Source organism: Anguilla anguilla, chromosome 3 (assembly GCF_013347855.1).
Source record: "Anguilla anguilla isolate fAngAng1 chromosome 3, fAngAng1.pri, whole genome shotgun sequence".
Taxonomy (NCBI): Eukaryota; Metazoa; Chordata; class Actinopteri; order Anguilliformes; family Anguillidae; genus Anguilla; species Anguilla anguilla.
In genome coordinates, this window is record NC_049203.1 from 48,405,821 (window position 1) to 48,418,379 (window position 12,559).

Below are 12,559 nucleotides of genomic sequence, written 5' to 3' on the forward strand. Positions count from 1 at the left end.
GTAATTTGTGGACACACAAGTTGGTAAATGCTATTCTAGTTATAAATTAAATTGACGGATTCATGGTCAGACATTGTACTGTGTGATTGCTAGCTAACAGCAGCAAATTCCTGCTTCATATAGTAAACAGTACAGCATGTTTCTAATTATGAATATTCATCCTACACTGTGTTTTGAGGCCTGTAATTCCATTTCAGTGTTATAAGCCACTATTTTCAATATATATCACAGTATTTCCCCACAATTCCAACCCTGTTTGGACCAGAGGAATGTTAGCCAGGTAATTGAATTCAGTGAAAAACTTGAAATATTGACTGCATAATTTATTAAATACAGTAAAATGTATTTGAAATATTTTTTAAATATAATATTAAAAAATTCTAAAATATTTTTCTATTAAAAAAAATGAATGAACTCTCTCATTTAGGCTTTGGACAACAACAGAGTAATTTGGAAGCTGGTAGTTTAGCCTGTCCGTCAGTGTTCCACACACTGCCAGAGTGCGGAGAAAAACAAGGTTTTTCTCCGCACAAATTTGTGAGTAGATACCCTTATTTAAGCTGCTGTTGTTACCAGCCCTTGATCCAAGGTTAATTATTTTTTGTGACTTTAATGAAGTGGCACATACTGCCTTCATAATGAGTGTGTTCATAGACATTTCAGGAATGTTTGTCACAAAACTTACCTGACTACCTAGGCTATGCAAATATGTTTGCTAAGGGAATTTGAAAGCAAAGTTTTTTTTTTTTTTAAAGCAGTATTTTATTTATTTCATTATTTTAATAAGCATGCTTCATCTTCATTTTGCAGGCATTACCATTTGGCATTTTTATTCCAAAGTGGTAGGGAAGGCAAAGTGGTTTGCAAAGCATACATTTCACAAAAAATTCAGTTGAAAGAGATCTGTGTTGGTGGTGTTGAATTTAACTTTATGAATTAATACTTTTTAGAATTGGGGCTTGTGGCCACATTTACCTGAGTCCTGTTTTAGTTTTCTCAACCTAGAAGTGACTTTAAATAGTAAACTAGATAATTACTGCAGAAATTGTGGTGTGGTTGCCGCCAATGCAAAGTCGACTTTGTGCTAGATGGTTGCTAAGGTGTTGCTAGGTGGTTGCTAAGGAGTTCTAGGCAGTTGCTAGGTAGTTGATATGGTGTTCAAGGCAGTTGCTAGGGTGTTCAAGGTGGTTGCTAGGGTGTTGCTAGGTGGTTGCTATGGAGATCTAGGCAGTTGCTAGGGTGTTGCTAGGTAGTTGATATGGTGTTCTAGGTGGTTGCTAGAGTGTTCTAGGTGGTTGCTAGGTGGTTGCTATGGAGTTCTATGAGGTTGCTGTGGTGTTCCATGTGGTTGCTGTGGTGTTGTATGTGGTTGCTAGGGTGTTCTAAGAGGTTAGGGTTACGGTTACAGCTAGGGTTTGTGTCAGGGTTACAGCTAGGGTTAGGGCTAGGTTTACAGCTAGGGTTACAGCTAGGATTTGGTTTAGGTCTACAGCTATGGTTAGCGTTCGGGTTAGGGTTAAAGCTATGGTTAGGGTTAGGGTTAGGGTTTGGGTTACAGCTAGGGTTAGGGATAGGGTTAGGGTTACAGCTAGGGTTAGGGTTTGGGTTACAGCTAGGGTTTAGGTTACAACTAGGGATAGGGTTACATCTAGGATTAGGGCAAGGGTAACAGCGAGGGTTAGGGTTAGGGTTATGGATAGGGTTAGGGTAAGTGTTAGGGTTACGTCTAAGGTTAGGGTTATGTTTACAGCTATGGTTGGTGATAGGTTTACCACTAGGGTTTGTGTTACAGCTAGGGTTAGGGTTACATTTATTGTTACAGCTAGGGTTAGGGTGCAGCTAGGGTTAGGGTTGGGGTTACTGTTATAGCTAGGGTTAGGGTAAGGGATACAGCTAGGGTTAGGGTTAGGGTTAGGGTTACAGCTAGGGTTAGGGTTAGTGTTACTGCTAGGGTTAGGGTTAGGGTTACAGTTAGGATTAACGTTAGATTTACAGCTAGGGTTAGGGTTACACCTAGGGTTAGGGTAATGGTTACAACTTGAATTAGGGTTAGGGTTACAGCTAGGATTAGTTTTACGATTACAGCTAGGGTTAGGGTTAGGGTTAGAGTCAGGGTTAGGGTTACTGCTAGGGTTAGGGTTTGGGTTCCAGCCATGGTTAGGATTAGGGGTAGGGTTATAGCTAGGGTTAGTGTTAGGGTTACAGGAAGGGTTAGGGTTAGAGCTAGGGTTAGGGTTACGGTTACAGCTAGGGTTAGGGTTAGGGTTAGGGTTAGAGTCAGGGTTAGGGTTACTGCTAGGGTTAGGGTTTGGGTTCCAGCCATAGTTAGGATTAGGGGTAGGGTTACAGCTAGGGTTAGTGTTAGGGTTACAGGAAGGGTTATGGTTAGGGTTAGAGCTAGGGTTAGGGTTACGGTTACAGCTAGGCTTAGGGTTTGGGTTACAGCTAGGGTTAGGCATAAGGTTAGGGTTACAGCTAGGGTTAGGGTTCCAGCTTGGGTTAGGGTTAGGGTTACAGCTAGGGTTAGGTTTAGGGTTATGGTTACAACTAGAATTGGGGTTAGGGTTATAGATATGATTAGGGTTAGGATTACAGCTAAGGTTAGGGTTAAGGTTACAGCTAGGGTCAGGGTTTGGGTTACAGCTAAGGTTAGGATTAGGGTTAGGGTTACAGCAAGGATTAGGGTTAGGTTAACAGCAAGGCTTAAGGTTAGGATTACAGCTAGGCTTGGGTTTAGGGTTACAGCTAGAGTTAGGGTTAGGGTTCCAGTTAGGGTTAGGGTTAGGGTTACAGCTAGGGTTAGGATTGGGGTTATGGTTACAGCTAGGATTAGGGTTAGAGATACTGCTTGGGTTAGGGTTAGTGTTACAGCTAGCGTAAGGGTTAGGGTTACAGCTAGGGTTAGGATTGGGGTTACTGTTACAGCTAGGGTTAGGGTTAGGGATACCCCTTGGGTTAGGGTTAGTGTTACAGCCAGGGTAAGGGTTAGGGTTACAGCTAGGGTTAGGGTTTGGGTTACAGCTAGGGTTAGGGATAAGGTTAGGGTTACAGCTAGGGTTAGGGTTCCAGCTTGGGTTAGGGTTAGGGTACAGCTATAATTATTGTTAGGGTTACAGCTAGGTTTCGGGTTATGATTACTAATAGGGTTAGGGTTAAGGTTCCAGCTAGGGTCAGGGTTAGGGTTACAGCTCGGGTTATGGTTAGGGTTCAAGCTAGGATTAGGGTTAGGGTTTCTGCAAGGGTTAGGGTTACAGCTAGGGTTAGGGTTAGGATTAAAGCTAGGGTTAGGTTTAAGGTTACAGCTAGGGTTAGGGTTACAGCTAGAGTTAGGGTTAGGCTTACAACTAGGGTTAGGGTTACAGCTAGGGTTAGGGTTAGGGTTGCAGCTAGTGTTAGGGTTAGGCTTACAACTAGGGTTAGGGTTACAGCTAGGGTTAGGATTGGGGTTACTGTTACAGCTAGGGTTAGGGTTAGGGATAACACTTGGGTTAGGTTTAGTGTTACAGCTAGGGTAAGGGTTAGGGTTACAGCTAGGGTTAGGGTTAGGGTTGCAGCTAGTGTTAGGGTTAGGCTTACAACTAGGGTTAGGGATTCAGCTAGGGTTAGGGTTAGGTTTACAGCTAGTGTTAGGGTTAGGCTTTCAACTAGGGTTAGGGTTAGGGTTACTGCTATGGTTAGGGTTAGGGTTACAGCTATTTTTAGGGTTATGGTTACAACTAGGGTTAGGGTTACAGCTAGGGATAGGGTTAGGGTTACAGCTAGTGTTAGAGTTAGGGTTAGGATTACAGCTAGGGTTATGGTTAGGGTTACAGCTAAATTTAAGGTTAGTGTTCCAGCTAGGGTTAGGGTTTGGGTTACGATTACTGTTACAGCTAAGGTTATGGTTAGGTTTAGGGTTACTGCTAGGGTTAGGGTTATAGCCATGGTTAGGGTTAGGGTTACTCCTAGGTGTAGTTTTCCAGTTAGGGTTAGGGGTACAGCTAGGCTTAGGTTTAGGGTTACAGCTGGGGTTAGGGTTAGGGTTAGGGTTACTGCTAGGGTTAGGGTTACTGTTACAGCTAGGGTTAGGGTTACACCCTGGGTTAGGGTAATGGTTACAGCTAGGGTAAGGGTTAGGGTTACAGCTAGGGTTAGGGTTATGGTACAGCTAGAATTATTGTTTGGGTTACATCTGGGTTTCGGGTTAGGATTACTAATAAGGTTTGGGTTAAGGTTACAGCTAGAGTCAGGGTTAGGGTTACTGCTAGGGTTAGGGTTCCAGCTAGGATTAGAGTTAGGGTTTCAGCAAGGGTTTGGGTTAAGGTTACAGCTAGAGTCAGGGTTAGGGTTACTGCTAGGGTTAGGGTTAGGGTTCCAGCTAGGATTAGAGTTAGGGTTACAGCTAGGGTTAGGGTTATGGTACAGCTAGAATTATTGTTTGGGTTACATCTGGGTTTCGGGTTAGGATTACTAATAGGGTTTGGGTTAAGGTTACAGCTAGAGTCAGGGTTAGGGTTACTGCTAGGGTTAGGGTTAGGGTTCCAGCTAGGATTAGAGTTATGGTTACTGCTAGGGTTGTGGTTACTGTTACAGCTAGGGTTATGGTTACAGCTAGGGTTAGGGTTAGCGTTTCAGCCAGGGTTAAGGATACAGCTAGGGTTTGTGTGAAGGTTGCAGTTAGGGTTAGGGTTACCGTTATGTTTACTGTTACAGCTAGTGTTAGGGTTAGGGTTACAGCAATGGTTAGGGTTAGGATTACAGCTAGGTTTAGGGTTAGGTTTACAGCCAGGGTTAGAGTTAGGGTTACAGCTAGGGTTTGGGTTAGGGTTACAGCTAGGGTTAGGGTTACGTTTACTGTTGCAGCCAGGGTTAGGGTTAGGGTTACAGCTAGGGTTAGGGTTCGAGTTATGGTTACAGCTAGGGTTAGTGTTAGTGTTAGCGTTACAGCTAGGGTTAAGGTTAGGGTCAGGGATACAGTTACTGTTCCGGCTAGGGTTTGGGTTTGTGTTAGAGTTACAGCTAGGTTTAGGGTTAGAGTTAGGGTTACAGCTAGGGTAAGGGTTAGGATTAGGGTTACAGCTAGTGTTAGGCTTAGGCTTACAGCTAGTGTCAGGGTTAGGGTTAGGGTTAGGGTTACAGCTTGGGTTAGGGTTATGGTTACAGCTAGGTGTAGGTTTAGTGTTAGGGTTACAGCTAGGGTTAGGGTCAGGGTTACTGTTACTGTTACAGCTAGGGTTAGGGTTAGGTTTACAGCTAGGGTTAGGGTTAGGGTTCCAGTAAGGGTTAGCGTTAAGGTTACAGCTAGTGTTAGGGTTATTTTTACAACTAGGTTTGGGATTAGGGTTAAGGTTTGGTTTACAGTTAGGGCTCAGGTTAGGGTTAGCGTTACTGCTCGGGTTATCGTTAGGGTTACAGGTCGGGTTTGGGTTACAGCTAAGGTTAAGGTTAGGGTTACAGCTTGGACTAGGGTTAGGGTTCGGGTTACAGCTAGGGATAGGGTTAGCGTTCACCAATGAACAAAGGACTCTTCAAAGTTCAATGAGGCATCCCACAACTCTCTATCACAAGCAGTTCAATAGCTCTGAAATAATAAACATTGGCAATTTGAATGAATGGTGGAATGTTCACCCTCATGATGTCACAATGCTCTGTCTTTTACTGCTAGACGGCATTGTGATGTCTATAGGGTCAACATTCCACCATTCATTCTCTATGGGGCAAAATTGCCCACAAAAAGTTGAATTTTTCAGAAACCGTGCACCGAAACTTCCACAAAGTAATAGCACACCATTCCCGATGAAGCCGCTCAATTTGACATATTGCGTGTATGTGGTGCGAAAACTATGGGAGGAGTAGCGGTCCAAAAAATGGGTGGAATAAAGAAGAATAGTTTGTGAGATAATAGTAGTGTGATTGCCAAAGGCAACCACACTAATAAAGGCTTTCGGGGCTTTATTACAATGCTTAAGCTAAATCATCTTCACCCTAATCTATCAATTGGTTGGATGTGTCTTGATTTAAATAAATGATAGGTTTAAATTGGTGGCTGTGACATTTAAAAAATATAGTAAAATGATATCACATACTCTTGATTCAAGATTCTTTTGTGATGTACTGAGTGCAAGTAGCCCATCAATAAATGTGTGTATCACTTTGCAGATGCCATTTTTCTTCATTTGACAAATGATATTCTGCTGTTCTGCAAGAAAAATGCTGTGCTCTAAACCACAATGGAGATGAATATTTACAGGGAACCGGGTTAGCCCCCTGCTCTGGCCTTCCCTCTCTCCGTCTCCTGTTAAGCTCCAGTGAAAGAAATGTGAGTGTTTTTCAAAGGCTGATCTGTCAGTAGAAGAAATGAAAAAGACAGGGAAAAGCCATTTCCACCTCTCTGCAAGCTCTAGTTACGGAGCATGTTCAGCTTTTGAAACAAAGAAATAAAGGGCATCAGTAGAAATATTATTTAATTTATTTTTTATTTTTTTATTTCATGCTGCTATTGTGTTATTACCAAATATAGTAAGTTGTGAAGTACTGTAAGTTGTGTTGCTTTCTGTGTTTTAATCAGAGCTCCCATCAGGGGAAATGAAGTGACACTTCGTTGCCAAAACTGTTATCTTGAGACGCTTTGAGAATCTCTTGTGGTTCTGTGAAAAATGAACTTTTAATAAAAATTACCCCTTAAAAGTAAGTTATGGGAAAACAAGCAGCATGCTGCGGAATGTGTTGTATCTTGTCTCTTTAAAATATATATATACATTTAGCACTCACTAACTGTGCATTCCTTTCACTGATTTTTATCCTCAGACTGAACTGTTTTTGGCCAATGATTGAATATAATAACAATGTGGCTCTCACTGCTGCTTATTACAAATGAGAGCGGAAACAGCATTTGCAAAATAGCACAGTATGGAATTTAGAGCTTTATGCCAAGTCCACAAACCGAACATTCATACTTCAGAAATTAAGTATAGGATTATTAAAATATGGAGCTCTAAAAATATGGGTAATAAATAGAAGCTATAAAAGCAGTGCTTCTGCTTCCTTTTAGTCTTACTTGTGAAGCTTATTTGTGTCTGGTTTCAAAAGCAATAAATCCTATTAATGAAAAAAAAACTGAAAGTACTCCTTTAATTATGGGATAAGCTCTCTCTCTCACTCTCTCTAAAACTGTTTTGTATCAGACTGATCAAGGATGTTAGATAGTTTTAAGCATCTTGGCATGTGCTTCTTTGCCATTAATTTCCTTTTTGCTGTCTAACTTAGTATTTATTATCCAGTTGATTTAATTAGTTTTCTTGGTTTTTTTTTACTCACAGGAACTATGTATTCATTTCTTTGCTTCAAAATATCTCATCAAGTATGACTGAGAATGTGTCATGCTGTGTGTTTGTAATAGCAGCAGAGTTTAAATATGGATTATTTTGTTTGCAGGAAAGCCAGGTCTTGATTCAACACATTGATTCGGTTTGCCAGGGTTTTAATTGCATTCATCATTTCAGGGCTGGCTTCACGTGGCTGCTGTCACTCAAGCAAGCGCAGACATGTGTTCCGTTTCCCTCACGCTGCTCGACACTAACGTCCCCGAAGTTTGTCTGTCAGTGTCACCTTTCTCCTCCTGGTAATGAGACTCAGAGGCTCTGCTTTCACATCCCAGAGCTTTTAAAATGTCCTGCTTGAGGTACCAGAGAAATCCTACAGAAAGGATCAAATGCTTTTTTTTATTCTTATATTCGCATATGAGGCTCAGGCGATCGATAGCGCCATCTTATCTGGGGTAATGGGTTCCATATGAAAACAAATTGATTACATATCGTTTTAGAGATGAAAATATTAAATCGTGGAATCATCCCCCCTCCGCCCCATTGATTCATGCCATCCCTCATGTACAGTAAGCCAGGCAATGGGAAATGGAAATGCTTCGGATATACTGTTCGTCCTTGCCCTGTGCAGTGGCCTTGCAGTTCCACATTATTTCCCGGAACATATTTAGACATTTCATTTAAAATGATTTATTTAACAATATAATGCACAATTTGTTTATGCAGTTTATTAAATGGTGGGAAATGGTGTCAAAAAGCAGTGTGATTATGGTAGCTTTATAAATAATGGAAATACAGAAGAATTGACAAAGATTTCTAGACATAGTTTTGTTGTTTAATGTTTTTACAGTTTTTCTTATCTGCTATCTGCAGATACATGCACATTTCCTATTGTGCATTGGCTGTGAATTGGGTCCTAGCCCCAGAGCCAGATTACAACTACGTGGGCCCCAGGACAAGGACAGCCTTTCACCACCCCCACCCCCCACCCCCGTCCCACCCCCACCAACCCTCCCCCTCCCGAACCACCCTCAAAAAATAAGATATTGATAGCACTATAAAGCGTAAGTGCTAGGTTTAGGACCACAGCCTAAGTTACAGATAAAATGTAGCCAAATGAACAACAGCTCACATCTCAGAATCACAGCTAGCATGAGACAACTGCACGAAAGAGGAGCAACAGCCTAATGTTAGCAAATGTGAACGCAAAACCAATACAGTGCCCATATGTAAGCCTACTGCTACTCAACAAACACTTCACACATGAAGAACACATCAATTATAGCTTGCAGTCAGTAGCAACTCAATGTAATCAGCAGCACAATAATATTGCACACCGTTAGAATCCGCAGTCCGAGTCAAATCCAAATGAAAATGGACAGCAGCAATAAGCATGGGCCTACACAGTGGCCCACCTGCTTATAGGGTCAATGTAGTCTGATAGGCCTAATAATCTAAAGGATAACATGTTACATTAACATTCCCTGTCTTTAATGGTACAAGGGAGGGGGTAACGTACCGATTTGCAAGCTCTTTTTTCTTGCTTTTGGAGCTGAGAATTCCATAATATCACTAAAATCCAGGTTGCTTAACAATACACTTTCTAAGGACTTGCAAATGAGAAAGCTCAGCTTTTTGTCAAGTAAGACAATTCTCGTAGCTGTTGTTTAAATATAACTAATAAAATTCTTGCCAAAGGGCATATATGCAAAATAAATGCTTATTCAACTGGACTGAAACCTATAAAACCTTTCTGTGGACTCCTGCTCCTATAAGATGCATACCCTCTATGATGCCGGGTGCTCTTTGAGTTCTTCCAGTGCTATTTCTAAATGAACTCTATACTCCAACTCGAGGCGTTGAACAGATCATTTTCCTGAAATCATTTGCCTTCATTACTTATTAATAGCAATTATCGAAATGAGTCATATTACTGTTTCAAACTCGCATTGCACAGTCATTGTGTGCTCACTGCTCAGCAGTCGTTGCTATAGCATCGTCTGAGTTGGCAGAGACATGTTGACCCAAGATGGAATTTGGCCTGGAGGACTAGACAGTCACTTGGGATACATCAGACTATACCCACCTCCCCGTGTTTTGAGGAGGGCTACTCAAAAAGGCCTTTGCACCCCTTCTTGATTTTTTGTGCAGCTGTTGCTTAGTCAGCACATGCTGACATCTCCCCTTGCTGTAACAAGGGAGTGGAAAACCTTATGTGTGGTCCAGGATTTGGAGTGTACCAATTTTGGCCACCTACACACCGTGAGACACCCAGCCATTTCTGTGGTAAGGCTTTATAAATCTGTCCTGGTAAAATACAGCACTCCTTAAGTACTGTTCATTTCTATTTCTGAGTATTATAGGAATAATATTAGGGTTACATTTGGCACTATACAGTGCCCTCCTTAATTTTTAGACCACAGAAATATTTCTATTTATTTATTATTATTTGGCTCTGTACTTCACAATTTTAGATCTGTAATAAAATAATTCACATGTGGTTAACACGTGTGGTTAAAGTGCAGATTCTCAGCTTTTATTAGAGGGTATTTTTATACATTTCGGTTTCACCATGTTGAAATTACAGCACTTTTTTTACATAGCCCCCCACCTAGTCAAGAAGAAAGTATATTACTTAGTTTTTATCGCAGACATTACAGAGGGCACTATATACTTATATCAAGTGTGTGTATTTACCTGAGAGTTCTGCACATAAATCATAACATTTTTATTCCTGGCACCTATAATGTGTGGGAGGTGTCTCTGTTCAGTTTATGCTGTACCTGCAATCACATATAGATCCGTTGAACTGTTGTCTCTACAACATGGGTATATTTAACCATAAACAGTAAGTAATTGAGCTCTGTCTGAATTTGGAAACACTAATATAAAAACAATTAGGCTGGACCTTCCGTATCCCCAGAGGCAATCTGTAAAGATTTGTTGCCCTCTGGCACTGTTCTGCATTGCTATTTACTTCACAACCCAAATTTAGCATGGTTCATTAGTTGGGAGAAATGATACGCATTCTGCCGTCGTTTTTGTTTTGTTTTTTTGTTTTGTTTTTTTACAGTAGAGAAATACAGTGCGGTTACAACTGACTTTTCTCTGGAACTGTTGGTGTCATATTGCGAAGCATTAGGTCAGTGTTCAAAATTTGATTTCCAATTAATTAAAACAGACATTGTTTTGTTCTGCAATTAACCTTTTCCGTTCCTCTGAATTTATAGGGGAGCTAACTAATGGCCCAGTGTAATAAAAGACTGAGTTTGGTATGTTCTTGGGAGGTCTCTGGTTGGAGGTTGTATATAACGGAGAACCTACGTGCGTGTTTCCTTGACCTGAGCATGCCCCCATGGGGTGGCGGGATGTCGTCATAGGTTCTGTTCGCTCTCTGTACTGCGGTTTTACCGCCACGCTCTAGTCAGCCAAGCAGTCGTACATTTATTTGCAGGCCCTTCTCGAATGTTGCAGGGTATCTCTTTCACTCAACAGCTCCCATCCGTCAGTCTTCCTGGCTATTGACGGAGAACCAGTGCTGAGTTCGTGTTTTTTTCCCATTTGAGGTTTTTTTTTTTTTTGGTTAAAATATACCCCCATTGCCACAAAGACAATGGAAAGAACATTACAGTGATTAATTACAGTAAGATACAGCAGTTCTTTTGAATGGGAACAATCATGATTTCACATACATCATAAGTATTGTAGTAAGCTTTAAATTTCAGATTTATAAGTAAATAACACATTTAGAAAGTTTTAGCACATTTTGAAATTATTTTTTCACCACAGACACTCAGTTTTTTAGGTTTTAAATTTTATTGTGCGAATCAAATAAGAACGTACCTCATGCAGTTCTCTCATATTGCAGATTATTGTGCACAGTAGTCTTATTGTTTGAATTATGCTCATTCGTCTCCTATCTATATGCTGTGCTAAATGCTTTGGTTAAAACAAGACACAAAGTTAATATTAATTGTACGCAAATCAGACTGATCAGACATTGCCGTGTGGTTTTTTATCAATACAGTGAAATGAATGGTGAGCAAACAGCACATGGACCCTAGCACAGCCACACTTGATATTGATGCAAATAAGATCTCAGAACGAGCCAACATTTTAATTATCTTCAAGTAACGGCTTGTTTGTCTCCCTTGGGAGAAATCATAATTATTCTTGGATAATGTGTTTTACATCCTGCCTGAATACACCATCCAGATTTTCTTTTTAAATGATATAATTCCAATTTGTCTACACAGTAATGTTAGCATGTTATTAATAAGTGAGCAAATGTTTCTGATTTCAATGTTGATCGAAATGCAAATTAAAATTCCTCCTAGAAGATAATATCATAAGAAAAGACATATTGTCATAATGGGCCTCTTTTATCTCACTATGCCTGGTTTACCTTTTCACGCTATTATGAAGATGGTATTTTCTTCAGATTTTGTAATCAGTTCGGAAAAGAATAACTAATGCACAATCCTTGTCTATTTAGATAAAGGTGATTGGTTGAAAGGATTTTGTTATAAAATTGGTTCTAGAAAAAGCTCTGAGGGCCATATCATCCACTTTGTATTTTGTGTTTAATATGCAGCCTCTTTCATCTCCATATTTTGAGCAGTCAGATATGATGATACATTATATGATCTTTTTGCTCAATTAGTCTGTATCTGTGCAACATGAAAGAGTGGTAAGGTTATGGCTTCGCTGTTTTTTTATTCAGTATAATTTTGTGAACATTAGTATTCCTCCTCTAACTTCGAAAAAACACTTTTTTTTACAAGAATTATTACTTAATAACAGTGCAAATCATGCCCACGTGATCCTGTAACAGATTAATTTTACTCTTGCTCTCAGTACACCACTGCATATCAACTGGCATCTAAATGAGGTGCCGAATCGGGTTAATAGATGTCAAGCATTTTGCTGCTCTCCTATCTGTAATCCTTTATTAGGCCCGCAGATTTCAAACTGCAGGGCCGACGTGAAGCCCATTTGCGAGCAGGGGCTTTGACTTACAGTACCTGTTAGACAAAGTAAAAGATTAGGTCACCCCATCTTTTTTTTTTTTTTTTTTACTAAGGCTTTCACCAGCGGCATGTTAGGAGATGACAGGGATATCCTTCCACATTACGGCACTTCAGCTCAGATCAAGCCCGACGAGAGCGAAAATCCCAGATAATGCGAATGGTGGAGCTCGGCGGGCCGTGCTGTGGGGGTTGTCCTTTCAGTCGCTTCTCCCCTACCGCGGTGTCATC

The 12,559-nt window shown here is 40.7% G+C and overlaps 1 protein-coding gene across 2 annotated transcripts in view; it reads left to right on the plus strand.

Annotated features, from left to right (window-relative positions):
• Nucleotides 1-12,559, plus strand: part of LOC118222421 (glypican-6-like) — a 205,931-nt gene that overhangs the window by 143,634 nt on the left and 49,738 nt on the right. The window lies entirely within an intron of this gene.